The sequence below is a fragment of the Cervus elaphus genome, chromosome X (assembly GCF_910594005.1).
Source record: "Cervus elaphus chromosome X, mCerEla1.1, whole genome shotgun sequence".
Classification (NCBI taxonomy): domain Eukaryota; kingdom Metazoa; phylum Chordata; class Mammalia; order Artiodactyla; family Cervidae; genus Cervus; species Cervus elaphus.
The window spans coordinates 60938294-60956154 of NC_057848.1; positions in this window are offsets into that span (position 1 = coordinate 60938294).

Here is a 17861-nt window from a genome sequence, read left to right on the forward strand (position 1 = left end):
TGAAGAGAGTGGGCAATCACGTGCTGTGAGACTAAGTACCATATTTACTACTACTCTGTCATAATTCCGTGTCACCACTACCATTACCCAAGGACTTCAGTTCAGTCAGTCAGTCATGTCTGACTCTTTGCCACCCCATGGACTGCAGCATGCCAGGCCTCCCTGTGCATCACCAGCTCCCAGAGTTTACTCAAGCTCATGTCCATTGAGGCAGTGATGCCATACACCCAAGGAGTAGGGGGCTTGTAATGGATGTTGTGATGTGCCACCCAGATTCCCCCTTTTAGTACTGAGGCATCATCCCCTAGACTTCTAGGACTGTTGGCTGCTAATAACTCATAGCTGAGTCCCTCTCCAGGATCTGGCCTCATCTGAAGGGAACTACCTTATCCAGCAGTACATCATCCCTCTCTGCTGGAGAGAACCCATATCTAGTGACTGGTTGATGTAGGACTACAGGGACTAGTCCTCTTGCCTCAGTTCAGGACAACTTTTTTGAAGGGCCATTCAATGTTACAACCCCCTGAAGGACTGGCTGAAGGATTGTATGGTACTTTAACTCCTTCCTGTGTCCAATCCTGCTTCCCTGATTCTCCTAGAGGTGTTATTTCTGAGAACTTTCCCTCAAAATTCCTCTATACAGATACCTATCTCAGAGTATATTTCCCAAGAAATTTGACTTAACTGTGGGTTCTAGGAAGAAAAGTCTAAAATTTCAGATTTTGGAAATGGATTACCTATCAGCCAGCATAGAATGAGAACCATTTCACTGCTGGTAGAAGAAGAATAACAGCTTTGGCATTTCAAAGCTGTGCAATTATTTAGGCTTGTATCAGCAGTGAACTGGGATGTAAATACCAGAGGAAGTGCACGCACTGGCAAGAGCAGTATCTTGTGCATTTGAGTGCTTGAGTGAAGTATTAATTATAAAGAGTAGGGAATGGGAAGGCTTTTTCTAGATATTACTGATGCCTTTGACAAAGTCAATGAAGAGCTAATGAGGACTAGGAGCTGATTTAAGGTGGAGTGTGAACACCAAATATCCTGGGCAGCATATAAAGAGACACTCATCTTTTATAGCCAGAAGGCAGAGAAAGTTGAGGATCAAGCCCAGGACTTAATTATAAGGATCTCAGATCTCCAGATAAGGTTGAATTCTCAACCCTAGCATATCAGCTATGCCACAGCCAGGACACTGATGGAAAGAAGTGAGACTCTGAGGCATGGAATAAGGGCACCTGGGTCAATGCACCCTAAATTTTTGCCTTCCAAGATTCCCCAAACTCTCTATGCCTGTAGAAGTTAGATAGTGCTAATGTACTGCTAGGATGACTCCTAGAAGCTTGGTAAAAGTGATCATCCTTATCCATTCGTCTGCTGATGGGCATCTAGGTTGCTTCCATGTCCTGGCTATTATAAACAGTGCTGCGATGAACATTGGGGTGCACGTGTCTCTTTCAGATCTGGTTTCCTTGGTGTGTATGCCCAGAAGTGGGATTGCTGGGTCATATGGCAGTTCTAATTCCAGTTTTTTAAGAAATCTCCACACTGTTCTCCATAGCGGCTGTACTAGTTTGCATTCCCACCAACAGTGTAAGAGGGTTCCCTTTTCTCCACACCCTCCCCAGCATTTATTGCTTGTAGACTTTGGGATAGCAGCCATCCTGACTGGTGTGTAATGGTACCTCATTGTGGTTTTGATTTGCATTTAACTTTTAGACCTGTGGTCTAGCAAAGTGTTCAGTAAATAGTACTTAATAAATGTTGACTAGATGGGGAAAAAAAGTGATCATCCACACAGAATGAAATAAAATTGTCAGAAATTGCATGGAAGATGGTAGAGGAAGGAATCAGAAGTCTCCAGAACTGGTCATGCCAGGGAAAGGGAACATGTTGCAAAACCAGAAAACCCACCAGTCAAATATTTTCTGCAGGAAGACAGAGAGCAGTCCATTTGCCAAAGCAATAAAGAATGGGCTGGTAAGGGGGCACTGTTATTGAGAAGCTTACTGGGTGTCCTATGCAGACCAGGACTGACAGTAGGAAATGTGTATTAAAACTGAGCTACTTGATAGCAAAGGTGATGATGGGATCTGGAAATAAAGAGGCCAGATGTCAATGATTTACTATCAGGAGCAAAGTAGATGCAATTATTGCAATGAACAGCAAGATCAGAGTGGCAGCCAAGGGGTCCTGACCTACAGAGAACTAAGGTGATGGTTAATAGAACATGGTGTTCTGAAGAATGGGAATCCAATAGATTTTTTTTCTCAATTTTACAACCCCCATCAAAAATTCAAAAGTGCATGTTCAAAAAGGGCAGCTTCCCCAATAAAAACATCATTATCCTTTACCCAGTTTCTAGCCTTGAGCCTCTTCTCCTATCCAGCACCAAGGCAAGCAGAAAATCCTGTAATATTTCCTCTAGTCCTTCCCCCATAAGACTTAAGACAACCTACTTGAGTAACTGTGCACTTGGGAAAAGGGAATACCCAGGTATTTTGAGGATTGTCATGATCAGTTGACATTGATACTTGAATATTAAAATTGTCATCATGGCTCCTCTGTTAGAGTGTGAGCCAGGTGTTAAAAGCAGTCCTAGACCAGAGTTAGCACACAGTAGGTCCAATCTATCCATGGATTGACGTGTTGGTCATTCCCCCAGTCCACAAATGTATAATTAGAATGGACATACTTGGTATATACTTGGAAGAGCCCCAATACCGTGTCCTTGGCCTTGGTGTAAAAGGTATCATAGTGAAAGTTCCAAGCACAAATCTCTAATCACTCGACTCCCTCTCTTATCCTCAGTCAGTATGGTAAGTCAAAAATAAAATTGCATCCTGGCAGAATGACAGAGATTAATGCCACCTTAAAAACCTGAAAGATGCATGGATGGTTATCCTCATCATAGCCTCATTAATTTAGCAGTCTGGCCCCTACAGAATCAAACACTGAAGGATGGCAGTGGATTACAACTGCTGGTCTAGAAAACTACTAGAGCATATTAACATAGTTTTAGGTACATGGTATGTGGCCATTCAGATGGCAAAGCATTGTCTTCATTCCTATCAGGAAGGAGGATCAAAAGCTGTTCACATTCACATAGGACAGACAGTAGTACAAATTTGCAGTCTTTCTCAGGGCTATGTTAACCCTCCTATCCTCTGTTACTATATACCGTGAAGAAACAAGGACCATTTGTGCCCTGCAGAATATCACATTGGTCCAATCTATCACTGACATTAAGACAGAAAAGAAGGGTAAGAAGTGGGAAGGACATTAGATGTCTTGATAGAACTCTTGTACTCTAGGTGTGGAAGGCAAACACTATGAAGATTCACAGGCCTACTATATCAGTAAAGTTTTCAGGAGTTCATTGGTCTAGGCCATGCAGAGACATGGCCTTCAAAGTAAAGAACAAATTGTTGCATCTTTCCTCCCTTACCACAAAGAAAGAAGCAGAGAATTCAGTAGGCATTCTTGGTGTTGTGGGTAGCAGCATATTCTACTCTTGGGAATACACCTCTGATCAATTAACCCTACGACTCAATAGGCCCAATGCTACTAGAGATATCTAGTACAAAGATACAGTGTAGGGTTTATGACAAGTTGCATTAGGAAAATGATGCCACTTTCAGTGGAGAATTACACATTATTTGAAAAATGACCTCTTATGTTCTACTTGATACTAATAGAGAAAAAGTATCTAGTCATGAAATATTAAAATGACCAACCAGACAGAATGGCCAAACCCAGTAAGTCATAAGGTTGGGGAGGCCCAATAGCAATCCATCTTACTCTGGACACAGTACATCCTGAATTGGGCATGAACGAGGCCAAATACACTGTGAGCTGATGGCCCAGCCTGCATGTTACATGCCTCTGTTGCCTTTCAGCTTACACCTATGGCCACCACATGGGGTAGGGGGAGTTCCTTCTGCCAAGTTAATGAAGTGGAAGGGGGGAGGCTCATATTGGTTTGTCTCAGTATGTAGATACAAGCTGAAAAAGGACTGCTGCTACACTACAGCCCCACACAGGGGTGGCCCTGAAAGAACATTGAGGGGAGATCTCCCACTGAATAAGACTTCATGCAATGCATCGGTTCATCCATTTTGTGAGACCTCTGTTACAAATGCATCATACTTCTTCTGCCCAATCTTATTTCTCTGACTCCCTTACAGATATCGCTCCTTAGAGCACACCTCCAATAAGCCTTTTGCATGCAAATTCTAGTCTCAGAGTCTATTCCTCAGGGAACCTGAACTAAAACATAGTGTAGAGAAAATGGGCTAAAGCACCAGTCTGACATGCTTTGGAGGGCTGTAAACATGGGAGGATGGATTCATTCTTTCTGAAGGATGGCAGGTTAGACTAAAGCTTCATTGCCTAAAAAGACACATAAAAATATCTTCAAAGTCAGGAACAAGTTGTTCTTTTTAACCTCAGATTACATTGTAAAATATTATCTGAAAGACACATGTCAGAAATGATATATTGTTTTGATATATAGATATATGAAGACTCTATATTTTCATGAAACTTCAACCATAGCAGCTCAGATTTTAGGTCAAAATTATTACCACACAAGTCTACCATCACTGTTTTAATGTTCTTTTCAATACAACCAAATGCTGTCATCACAAAAAGGAGTTGAATAGGTTCCTGAGACTTGTGATGAGACCTGACCAGCACTTTAACCAGAATCATCCTTCTCAAAAGTCTAAAGCAATTGCCAGTGATTCAAGTTGAATTTAAGTATTGTTAATATGCTCACTACTCTTTTAAGAAAACTCAGCTCAAAAGCAGCTCATTTGAGAGTGTACTCCAAGATTATCTTTGTCTATATGCTAAAAATTTTGTAGTTTTCTTATTAGTTGTATTTTTATGCTGAAATGAAAACAACATTCTATATTTGTACAGTTGTAAAGAAAAAGTTGGCTTAAAGCTCAACATTCAGAAAACTAAGATCATGGCATCTGGTCCCATCACTTCATGGAAAATAGATGGGGAGACAGTGGAAACAGTGTTAGACTTTATTTTTGGGGGCTCCAAAATCACTGCAGATGGTGACTGCAGCCATGAAATTAAAAGACGCTTGTTCCTTGGAAGGAAAGTTATGACCAAGCTAGATAGCATATTAAAAAGCAGAGGCAACTGCTTTTTACTTTGCCAACAAAAGTCCATCTGGTCAAGGTTATGGTTTTTCCAGTGGTCGTGTATGAATGTGAGAGTTGGACTGTGAAGAAAGCTGAGCGCCAAAAAATTGATGCTTTTGAACTGTGGTGTTGGAGAAGACTCTTGAGAGTCCCTTGGACTGCAAGGAGATCCAACCAGTCCATCCTAAAGGAGATCAGTCCTGGGTGTTCATTGGAAGCTGAAACTCCAATACTTTGGCCACCTCATGCGAAGAGTTGACTTATTGGAAAAGACCCTGATGCTGGGAGGGACTGGGGGCAGGAGGAGAAGGGGACGACAGAGGATGAGACAGCTGGATGGCATCACTGACTTGATGGACATGAGTTTGAGTAAACGCCGGGAGTTTGTGATGGACAGGGAGGCCTGGCGTGCTGAGATTCATGGGGTCGCAAAGAGTCGGACATGACTGAGCGACTGAGCTGAACTGAAACACTTTGTTAGACCCTTAAAATCACTAGTCAGTGATTTACCTCTGATTTGGAATTGAAAATGTTATAAATACCATAGATCTGGGAAAACACATTTCCTTTTTATTTTTTTCACTTTCAGAGCCAAAAAATCATAGAAGAGCATTTGGTGACAGTGGAAATCCCTATAATTTTCTGCTGGTCTAGATTTTGAACAAAATTCATAACTGCCCATCTTGACAGGTCTGTGGGTGTAGGATCTGACTCTGTCTTCAATGGAGAGGAAGCAAGATAGTAAACATAGCACTAGGATTTCAACCAGGTTATCTGACTTTGAAGCCCTTGTTACAGCAATTAATCAATCAGTTAACCCAGAAGCATCTAAGTGACCTCAATTATGAGCTCATCATTGTAAGAATGTATATGAGAGATATAAGATAGAATTCCCACCCTCAGAAACTTGATAACCTATATGGAGAGGTCAAAGAGATTAGGATTGTTAAACTGTATGGTACAGACTTGTACTCTTAAAAATATGGTCTCTGAATCAGCAGCATTTTCACCAATGGGGAACCCAACAGAAATACAAAAATCTTGGTCCAGTATTACTGAATCAGAGCCTGCATTTTAATAAGATCCTCTGGCAACTTACATACAAAATTAAGTTAGAAAAGTTCTTATATGGATCATCAGTGCTACAGGGAGTAGCAGCAGAGGTGTCAAGGAGGAGGTGTCTGGAACTAAGCTTTGAAGGCAAGGGAGGCTGTTAGTCTATCTTTCAAGTTGGCTTGCTTCTTTTGAAAACCATTTCTAGTCTGCAGAGGGCCTGGGAAGGCTACTCTAAGAATAGTGATGGGAGCATAGAGAGAGAGGGTTCTTTTTGCTCTAAGTATAAGGGAAGGATTCAGTGTGTTAGAAAGTATAAGGGAAGGAACTGATGAGTGACGAAAGTGCAGGAGTGTGTTATATATTAGTTGCTCAGTCGTGTCCGACTCTGTGTGACCCCATGGACTGTAGCCCACCAGGCTCCTCTGTCCATGGGATTCTCCAGGCAAGAATACTAGAGTTGGTTGCCATGCCCTTCTCCAGGGGATCTTCCTGATCCAGGGATCGAACCTGGGTCTCCTGCATTAGAGGCAGATTCTTTACCATCTGAGCCATGAGGGAAGCCCACATCGGTTATTAGAGAGTTCCAGTTCCACCAACGGGAATGGAGACCATGCACACTTACTCCACACCCCTCCCTCTTCTCCTCCCTTGAAGGATCAGCCCTTTAGGAGGCAGGCTGGGGACAGAGAGATGGACCACTAGCTGACAGTCTTGTGGGTGTCTCTCTGTGTGTGTCCCATGTGCCTTTGCATGAGCATATATGTGTATAAGCCTCCACCTCAGGACTCCTCTAATGCTATAGGCCTAATTGGTGCATTTTAATAATAAAGTCTCTTTTCAAATAAGCTCACACCATAAAGCTGCATTTTCTTTGGTAAAGCTGAGTACAACTGGTCTTCAGTCAGATTTCCATTTGCTCTAGGGACTTAAGAACATTAAATGTCTTCCTCTTAACTGAGCACCATTCTAATTAGGAAAAAATTGCATTAGGGAGCCACGTGAATGTCTGAGAACACATTCATTCTCGATTTTGATATTTTAAAATATAGCAGATTGCAGAAATGCAGATTACAACGTGGATATAGTGTTAAAATTGCTTTTACCATTATAAAGATAAAAATAGCTCTTGGTTCAAATTTCCTGCTGCTTCTTTCTAAATGAAGGAGTTAAATACTGAAAGGCAGGTGGATGCTGACGCTCCTTTAGAAAGAGATGAATAGGGTTGATGGCAGGAGCTACAGGGAAGCTATTGAGGCTGCAGATGCATGTGCTGCCCTTACTTCCCACAAAGTTCAAAGTGGGGTGAAGCTGCCCGGGTAATTGGCTATGAAATAGCAAACCCTCTGGATGAAAATGGCCCTTGTACTTAATTGCCCACGTTCCAGACAGCGGGTAGCCACCTGGTTGATTAGTGACCCTACCTATATTCACAACCACCCAAGTTTAAGTGCGAGTGCAATTGTGAGGACACTGGCACCAAGTTCAATCAGGGGCCTTGGAGTTTGAATCAGTTCTGACCACCCCAGGTCCAGATCCCCCACCTTCCAGATCTAAGCAGATGGTCCTACAAAGCCCCAAGGCAAAAGCCCATTTTACAATTGAGCAGAATGAGGACATGCATATTTGTAAAATAGCAACCACAATAGGAACAACTGTGATGAGAAAAGGACATTTTATTTGCATAGTACTTAATAATTTGCCAAGCACTTTACAATTTCTATTATGGTCTTCACAAAAAGCTTGTAACATAGGATTTTTAGTGCCCATTTTTGTTTGTTCGATAAATTAAGACAGTGAAGGTAACTGAATATCACAAGACTGCACAACTATTAGGCCACAGACCAGGCCTCAAATTTGGATCTTTTGGCAAAAACTCCAATCTCTTTTCACAGTAGTATTTTATCTTACTTCTGTCCTCCCTTTCAGTTCTACAGGACCTAATTCATGATGGCTTTAGCCACAGTATACCTTTGGATGGGAGATAACCATATATGAAGTATACACAGGTTTACACAGACTTTCGCTCAGTGAACTGGACAATCACAATGATGTCTTTTATTCCATGATCGTCAGTGTCATAGCTTATTCTGAAGTAGCAAAAATAACTAACACTTATTGTGTTCCAAGTGTTGTACTAAGATTTCACATGTATTAACTCATTTAAGACTTACCTTATAACAACTCTATGATGTAGGGTTTGTTTTGCCACTTCTTCCCTTTATTTTTTCCAGCTTTTTTAAGATATAATTGACTTATAACATTGTGTAACTTTAAAGCATACAACTTGCTGATTTGATACATTTATGTATTGCAATATGATTACTACCATAGCATTAGCTAAGACCTCCATCACATCATATAATTACCATTTCTTTTTTTGTGGTGAAAGCAATTAAGATCTATTTTCTTAGCAACTATCAAGTACTCAGTATATAGTACAGTATTGTTATCTTTAATTACAATGCTATGCATTCAATTTTCAGAACTTATTCATCTTATAATTAGAAGTTTGTACCCTTTGATGAACCTCTCCCCATATCTCCCAAACCTTAGCCCAGGTAACTACCATTCCAGTATGTTTTTATGAGTTTAGCTCTTTTAGATTCCACATATAAGTGATATCATACAGTAATTTTATTTTTTTGTCTGACTGATTTCACTTAGCACAATGTCCCTGAGAACTATGTTACTGCAAATGGCAGAATTTAATTTCTTCTCATGGCTGGATACTATTCTATGTACATCATATCTTCTTTATCCCTTCATCTATTGATGGACACTTAGGTTGTTTCCATACCTTTACTATTGTGAATACTACTTCAATAAGTAGAGAGGTACAGATATCTCTTTGATATCCTGTTTTTATTTCCTTTGCATGTATACCAGAAGTGGGATTGCTGGATCATATGGTAGTTCTATTTTAAATTTTTTGACAAACCTTTACACTGTTTTCCATAGTACCAATTTAGATTCTCACCGGTGGTGCACAAGGTTTCCCTTTTCTCCATATCCTCCCAAATAAGTGTTATTTCTTGTCTTTTTGATGACAGTCATCCTAACAGATGTTAGGTAATAGCTCATCATATTTTTGATTTGCATTTCCCTGATGATTAGTGGTATTGAGCACCTTTTCATCTGTCTATTGGACTTTTTATGTCTTTGGGAAAGTGTCTTGTCCCATTTTAAAAATCAGATTTTGTTGTTTTATTGAGTTGCACCAGTTCTTTATATAGTTTGGATATTAACCCTTTATCTGATACATAGTGTACAAATATTTTCTCCCATTCTGTAAGTTGCCTTTTCATCTTGCTGACTGTTTCTTTTACTTTAATGTCATCACACTTATTTTCACCTTTGTTCCTTTTGCTCCATATCCCAAAAAATCACTGCCAAGACCTATGTCAAAGAGCTTTTCCCCTGTATTTTATTCTAAGAGTCTTACAGTTTCAGGTCTTACCTTTAAATCTGTAATTCAAGCTAATTTTTATAAGTAGTATAAAATAGGAGTCCAATTTCATTTTTCTGCATGTGGTCATTCAGTTTTCTCAGCACTATTTATTGAAAAGACTATCCTTTCCCCACTGAGTATTCTTGGATTTCTTATCAAATATTAGTTGGCTGTAGATATAGGGATTATTTCTGGACTCTTGATTCTGTTTCATTGACCCATATGTCCATTTTTTTGCCAGTACAATACTGTTTTAATTACTATAGCTTTTGTAGTATTATTTGAAATCAGGAAGTGTGATGCTTTTTTCTGTATTCCTAGGATGGCTTTAGCTATTCAGAGTCTTTTGGTTCCATACAAATTTTAGGATTTTTTTTTTCCTATTTTTGTGAAAAATGTCATTGGAGTTTTGATTGTGATTGCCTTCAATCTATAGATAGCTTTGAGTAGTATGGACATTCTAACAATATTCATTCTTCCGATTCATGAGCATATCTCTTGTTTGTGTCTTTAATTTCTTTCATCAGAATCTTACAGTTTTCAGTGTACAGATCTTTCATCTCCTTGGTTAAATTTACTCTTAACAATTCTGTTGATTTTGTTGCTATTGTAAATGAAATTATTTTCTTTATTTCACTTTCAGGTATTTCATTGCTAGTGTATAAAAACGTAACTGATTTTTGTATGTTGACTTTTTTATATCCTTTAACTTTACTGAATTCATTGATCAGTTCTAACAGTTTTTTTTTTTATTAAGTCTTTAAATTTTTCTCTATATAATGTCAAATCTACACATGACTGAAGGAAATTTTACCTCTTCCTTTCCAATTTGGATGCCTTTTCTTTCCCTTATTTGAATACGTTAGCTAGGACTTTTAGTACTGTTGTTGAGTAAGAGAGGTAAAAATGGATACTGCTGAAGGAAAAGCTTTCAACTTTTCACCATTGAATATGATGTCAGCAGTGGGCTTGTCGTATATGGCCTTTATTTTGTTAAGGTATATTATGGCAGAAAGTGAAGAGGAACTAAAAAGCCTCTTGATGAAAATGAAAGAGGAGAGTGAAAAAGTTGGCTTAAAGCTCAACATTCAGAAAACTAAGATCATGGCATCTGGTCCCATCACTTCACGGCAAATAGATGGGGAAACAGTGGAAACAGTGTCAGACTTTATTTTTTTTGGCTCCAAAATCACTGCAGATGGTGATTGCAGCTGTGAAATTAAAAGATGCTTACTCCTTGGAAGGAAAGTTATGACCAACCTAGATAGCATATTAAAAAGCAGAGACATTACTTTTCCAACAAAGGTCTGTCTAGTCAAGGTTATGGTTTTTCCAGTAGTCATGTATGGATGTGAGAGTTGGACTGTGAAGAAAGCTGAGCACCGAAGAATTGATGCTTTTGAACTGTGGTGTTGGAGAGGACTCTTGAGAGTCCCTTGGACTGCAAGGAGATCCAACCAGTCCATCCTAAAGGAGATCAGTCCTGGGTGTTCATTGGAAGGACTGATGCTGAAGCTGAAACTCCAATACTTTGGCCACCTCATGAGAAGAGTTGACTCATTGGAAAAGACCCCGATGCTGGGAGGGATTGGGAGCAGGAGGAGAAGGGGATGACAGAGGATGAGACGGCTGGATGGCATCACTGACTCGATGGACATGAGTTTGAGTAAACTCCGGGAATTGGTGATGGACAGGGAGGCCTGGTGTGCTGCGATTCATGGGGTTGCAGAGTCAGACACGACTGAGCGACTGAACTGAACTGAACTGATTCCTTCTATACTCAATTTATTGAGAGTTTTTTATCATGAAAGGATGTTGTATTTTGTGAAATACTTTTTCTGCATCTATTAAGATGATCAGATGATTTTTATCTTTTATTCTATTAATGTGGTTTAGCATATTTATTTGCATATGTTGAGCCATCCTTGCATCCCAAAGATAAATTCCAATTGATCATATGCATGATTTTTTCAGTGTGTGTGTTCAATTTGACTTGGTAATATTTTGTTGAGAATTTTTGCATCTGTGTTCATCAGGGATATTAGTCTAATTTTCTTGTATTGTCCTTATTTGGTTTTAATATCAGGGTAATACTGGCCTTGTAAACTGAGTTTGATTTCTGGGAAGAGTTTGAGAAGGGTTGGTATTGATTCTTATTTAAATGTCTGATAGAATTTACCAGTGAAACCATCTGGTGCTGGGATTTTCTTTGTTCAGAGGATTTTGAATACTGATTCAATCTCCCTACTATTATTGATCTATTCATATTTCTGTTCCTTCCTGATTAGGTCTTGGAAAGTTATATGTTCTTAGGAATTTATCCTTTTTTTCGAGATTATCTAATTTGTTGGCACATGATTGTTAATAGTGGCCTCTTATGACTCTTGTATGTATTTTGTAATCACCATTTTACAATTGAAAAAACCAAGGTACAGAAGAAATGACTTGTTTGTGGTAATGCAGTGATGAAGTCAGGATAGAAATCCAGGCCATTTATTCCCTGAGCTATGCTTTTAGCACTATGCAACATTGCTTCTCTATGGTGGAATTTGGAAATCCATCCACTGGTCTAAGATACTCCCGATATTGTTCCATATCAATCCTGCAAATGTACCAGAAGTATGTATCCATTTTACTGAATTGATAGTGAGAGGTATGAGTGTAGATGGCCAAATGTAATTGCCATCTTGAGGTAAAGGGAGATAAGAAATTAAAGTTAAGAAAAATGCCATTTATATGGTACCAGATATTATATTAGCCAATTCACTATGTCTTTCTTTTTTTCACCTATATAATCACCATTATAAAACTTATTTTTCAAGTGAGGAAACTGCGGTTCAATGAGTTTAAGTAAATTACTTATCACAACCAGAAAGTAGCAGACCAATGATTACATCCCAGATAATCTAATTTTAGAGCTTGGACATTTAACCACTCTATCAGTGTTACATAAAAGCAGTCATTAAACATTACCACTTACTGGGTACATGCCATGTGCCAGGCACTTCTTTGAATCTGCATAGTAACACCATGAGGCCAATCTTGTCATTATCCTCATTTCAAAGATAAGAAAACAGGCTCAGATCCAATAAATGCCAAAACCAGGATTTGAACTCCCATCTTGCTTATATCCAACGCTGTTTCTAATAGAGGGGAGCTATTTCAGGGAAAGCTGAAATTAACCTGGGACCTGGAAGTGTACCCCATATTTAGGTTGGTTAGGGATGCTGCTGATTATTTGCCTAGCTGACCTAAATAGACATTTATCCAAAGAAAACATACAGATGACCAAAAAACACATGAAAATATGTTCAAAATCACTAGTCATCAAGGAAATGCAAATAAAAACCACAATGAGCTATCACCTCACAGCTGTCAGAATGACAATCATCAGAAATCTACAGATAACAAATACTGGAGAGGGTGTGGAGAAAAGGGAACCTTCCCACACTATTGTTGGGAATGGAAATTGGTGCAGGCATTATGGAGAAAACTATGCATGATCCTCAAAAACACCAAAAATAGAATTACCACATGATCCAGCAATCCTACTAATGGACATATATCTGAACAAAACTATAATTAAAAAAGATACATGAACTCCTATGTTTATATCAGCATTATTCACTATAGCCAAGACAGGCTGCTGCTGCTAAGTCTCTTCAGTTGTGTCCAACTCTGCGTGACCCCATAGACGGCAGCCCACCAGGCTCCACCATCCCTGGGATTCTCCAGGCAAGAACACTGGAGTGGGTTGCCATTTCCTTCTCCAATGCGTGAAAGTGAAAAGTGAAAGTGAAGCCACTAAGTCATGTCTGACTCAGTTACCCCGTGGACTGCAGCCTACCAGGCTCCTCCATCCATGGGATTTTCCAGGCAAGAGTACTGGAGTGGTTTGCCATTGCCTTCTCCAAGCCAAGGCATGGGAACAACCTAAATGTCCATCAATGGATGAATGGATAAGGAAAATGTGGTATATACAGTGGAATACTACTCAGCCAAGAAAAAGAAAGAAATATCTGCCATGAAGTGATGAGACCAGATACCATGATCTTAGTTCTGTGAATGTTGAGTTTTAAGCCAACTTTTTCACTCTCCTCTTTCACTTTCATCAAGAGGCTCTTTAGTTCTTCTTTGCTTTCTTTCTTTGCCATAAGGGTGGTGTCATCTGCTAATCTGAGGTTTTTGATATTTCTCCCAGAAATCTTGATTCCAGCTTGTGCTTCTTCCAGCCCAGCATTTCATATGATGCACTCTGCATATAAGTTACATAAGCAGGGTGACAGTATACAGCCTTGACGAACTCCTTTCCCGATTTGGAACCAGTCTGTTGTTTCATGTCCAGTTCTAACTGTTGCTTCATGACCTGCACACAGATTTCTCAGGAGGCAGGTCAGGTGGTCTGGCATTCCCATCTCTTTAAGAATTTTCCACAGTTTGTTGTGATCCACACATCAAAGGCTTTAGCATAGTCAATAAAGCAAAAGTAGATGTTTTTCTGGAACTCTCTTGCTTTTTCTATGATCCAGCAGATGTTGGCAATTTGATCTCTGGTTCCTCTGCCTTTTCTAAATCCAGCTTGGACATCTGGAGGCTCAGGGTTCATGTATTGTTGAGGCCTTGCTTGGAGAATTTTGAGCATTACTTTGCTAGCATATGAGATGAGTGCAATTGTGTGGTGTTTTGAACATTCTTTGGCATTGCCTTTCTTTGGGATTGGAATGAAAACTGACCTTTTCCAGTCCTGTGGCCACGGCTGAGTTTTCCAGATTTTGTGGCATATTGAGTGCCACACTTTCACAGCATCATCTTTTAGGATTTGAAATAGCTGAAATTTCATCACCTGCACTTAGTTCTTTGTGATGCTTCCCAAGGCCCACTTGACTTTGCATTCCAGGATGTCTGGCTTTAGGTGAGTGATCATACCACTGTGGTTATCTGGGTCATGAAGATCTTTTTTGTATAGTTCTTCTGTGTATTCTTGCCACCTCTTCTTAATATCTTCTGTTTCTGTTAGGTCCATGCCATTTCTGTCTTTTATTGTGCTCATCTTTGCATGAAATGTTCCCTTGGTATCTCTAATTTTCTTGAAAAGATCTCTAGCCTTTCCCATTCTATTGTTTTCCTCTATTTCTTTGCATTGATCACTGAGGAAGGCTTTCTTATCTCTCCTTGCTATTCTCTGGAACTCTTCATTCAAATGGGGATATCTTTCCTTTTCTACTTTGCCTTTAGCTTCTCTTCTTTTCTCAGCTCTTTGTAAGGCCTCATCATACAACCATTTTGCATTTCTTTTCCTTGGGGATGATCTTGACCACTGCCTCCTGTACAATGTCATGAACCTCCATCTGTAGTTCTTCAGGCACTCTGTCTATCAGATCTAATCCCTTGAATCTATTTGTCACTTCCACTATATAATCATAAGGGATTTGATTTAAGTCATACCTGAATGGCCTAATGGTTTTCCCTACTTTGTTCAATTTAATTCTGAATTTGGCAATAAAGAGTTCATGATCTGAGCCACAGTCAGCTCCCAGTCTTGTTTTTGCTGACTGTATAGAGCTTCTCCATCTTTGGCTGCAAAGAATATAATCAATCTGATTTCGGTGTTGGTCATCTAGTGATGTCCATGTGTAGAGTCTTCTCTTGTGTTGTTGGAAGAGGGTGCTTGCTATGACCAGTGTGTTGTCTTGGCAAAACTCTATTAGCCTTTGACCTGCTTTGTTTTGTACTCCAAGGCCAAATTTGCCTATTACTCCAGGTATCTCTTGACTTCCTACTTTTGCATTCCAGTCCCCTGCAATGAAGAAGACATCTCTTTTGGGTGTTAGTTCTAGAAGGTCTTGTAGGTCTTCATAGATCTGTTCAACTTCAGCTTCTTCAGCATTACTGGTCAGGGCATAGACTTGGATTACTGTGGTATTGAATGGTTTGCCTTGGAAACAAACAGAGATCATTCTGTCATTTTTGAGATTGTATCCAAGTACTGGATTTTGGACTCTTGTAGACTATGATGGCTACTCCATTTCTTCCAAGGGATTCTTGCCCACAGTAGTAGATATAATGGTCATCTGGGTTAAATTCACCCATTCCAGTCTATTTTAGTTCACTGATTTCTAAAATGTCGCTGTTCACTCTTGCCTCCTTAGGCAGGCTTATCCCTAGGTGTTTTATTCTTTTTGATTTGATAGTAAATGGGATTGTTTCCTTGATTTCTCTTTCTGAACTTTCATTGTTAATATATAGAAATGCAACAGATTTCTGTATATATCCAAAAACTTTATCGAATTCATAGATGAGCTTAAGCAGTTTTCTAGTGATGTCCTTTGGATTTTCTAAGTATAGCATCATGTCATCTGCAAACAGTGAAAGCTTTACTTCTTTTTTTTCAATTTCTATTCCTTTGATTTCTTCTCTAATTTCTGTAGCTTGTACTTCCACGGGCTTCTCTTGTAACTCACTTTCACTTACTTCAGACTTTCAAAACTATGTTGAATAAAAACCTGAGAGTGGGACACTTGTTCCTAATCTTAGAGGATATTCTTTCAGCTTTACACCATTGGGGCTTCCCTGACAGCTCAGTTGGTAAAGAATCTGCCTGCAATGCAGGAGATCCTGGTTTGATTGCTGTTGGGACGATCTGCTGGAGAAGAGATAGGCACTCCAGTGTTCTTGGGCTTCCCTTGTGGCTTCCCTGGTAAAGAATCCTCCTGCAATGTGGGAGACCTGGGTTCAATCCCTGGGTTGGGAAGATCCCCTGGAGAAGGGAAAGGCAACCCACTCCAGTATTCTGGCCTGGAGAATTCCATGGGCTCTAGAGTCCATGGGGTTGCAAAGAGTCGGATATGACTGAGCGACTTTGACTTTACACCATTAAGTGTGACATTAGCTGTGGGCTTGTCATATATGGCCTTTATCATATTGAGGTATATTTCCCTCTATCCTCACTTTCTGGAGAGTTTTTATTGTAACTGGATGTTGAATTTTATCAAAAGCTTTCTCTGTGTCTATTGAAATGATCATATGGTTTTTAGTCTTCAATTTGTTATTGTGGAGTATCACATTGATTGATTTGCAGACATGGAAGAATTCTTGCATCCCTGGAATAAATTCCATCTGCTTATGGTATGTGATCCTTTTAAAATATTGATGGAATCAATTTGCTAGGGTTTTGTTGAGGATTTTTCCATTCGTGTTCATCCAGAATATTGGGCTGTCACTTTTTGTGTGTGATATCTTTGTCTGATTTTGGGATCAGGGAAATGGTGACTTCATAGAATGAGTTTGGGAAAACTCCTAGAGGAAAACATAGGCATTTGACATAAATAGTAGCAATTGTTTTTTGGATCCATTTCCTAGAGTAGTGGAAATAAAAGCAAAAGTAAACAAATTGGAACTAACCTTATTAAATTTAAAAACTTTGTGCAGCAAAGGAAACCATCAACAAAATGAAAAGAACTGACAGACTGGGGGGAAAGTGTGCAAATGATGCTACTGACAAGGAATTAGATCTTACAGCTTAATATAAAGAAACCAAACAACCCAATCATAAGTTGGGTGGAAGACCTAATTAGACCTTTTTCCAAAGAAGATGGCCTACATGCACATGAAAAGATGCTCAATATCACTAAACCACCAGGTTTCTCATGTGACGCTATTGGTAAAGAACCAGGCTGCCAATGCAGGAGATGACTTCAGGTGTGGGTTCAATCCCATGAGGAGGAAATGGCAATACAATCCAGTGTTCTTGCCTGGAAAATCCCATGAACAGAGAGGATCCTGGTGGGCTACTGTCCATGGGGTCACAAAGAGTTGGACACGACTGAAGTGACTTAGCATGCACACATACATGCTAACTTGACTTGATCACCAAATATTCAGTTCAGTTCAGTTCAGTCACTCAGTCGTGTCCAACTCTTTGCGACCCCATGAATTGCAGCATGCCAAGCCTCCCTGTCCATCACCAACTCCTGGAGTTTACTCAAACTCATGTCCATTGAGTCGGTGATGCCATCCAGCCATCTCATCCTCTGTCAGCCCCTTCTCCTTCTGCCTGCCCCCAGTCCCTCCCATCATCAGGGTCTTTTCCAATGAGTCAGCTCTTCGCATCAGGTGGCCAAAGTATTGGAGTTTCAGCTTCAGCATCAGTCCTTCCAGTGAACACCCAGGACTGATCTCCTTTAGGATGGACTGGT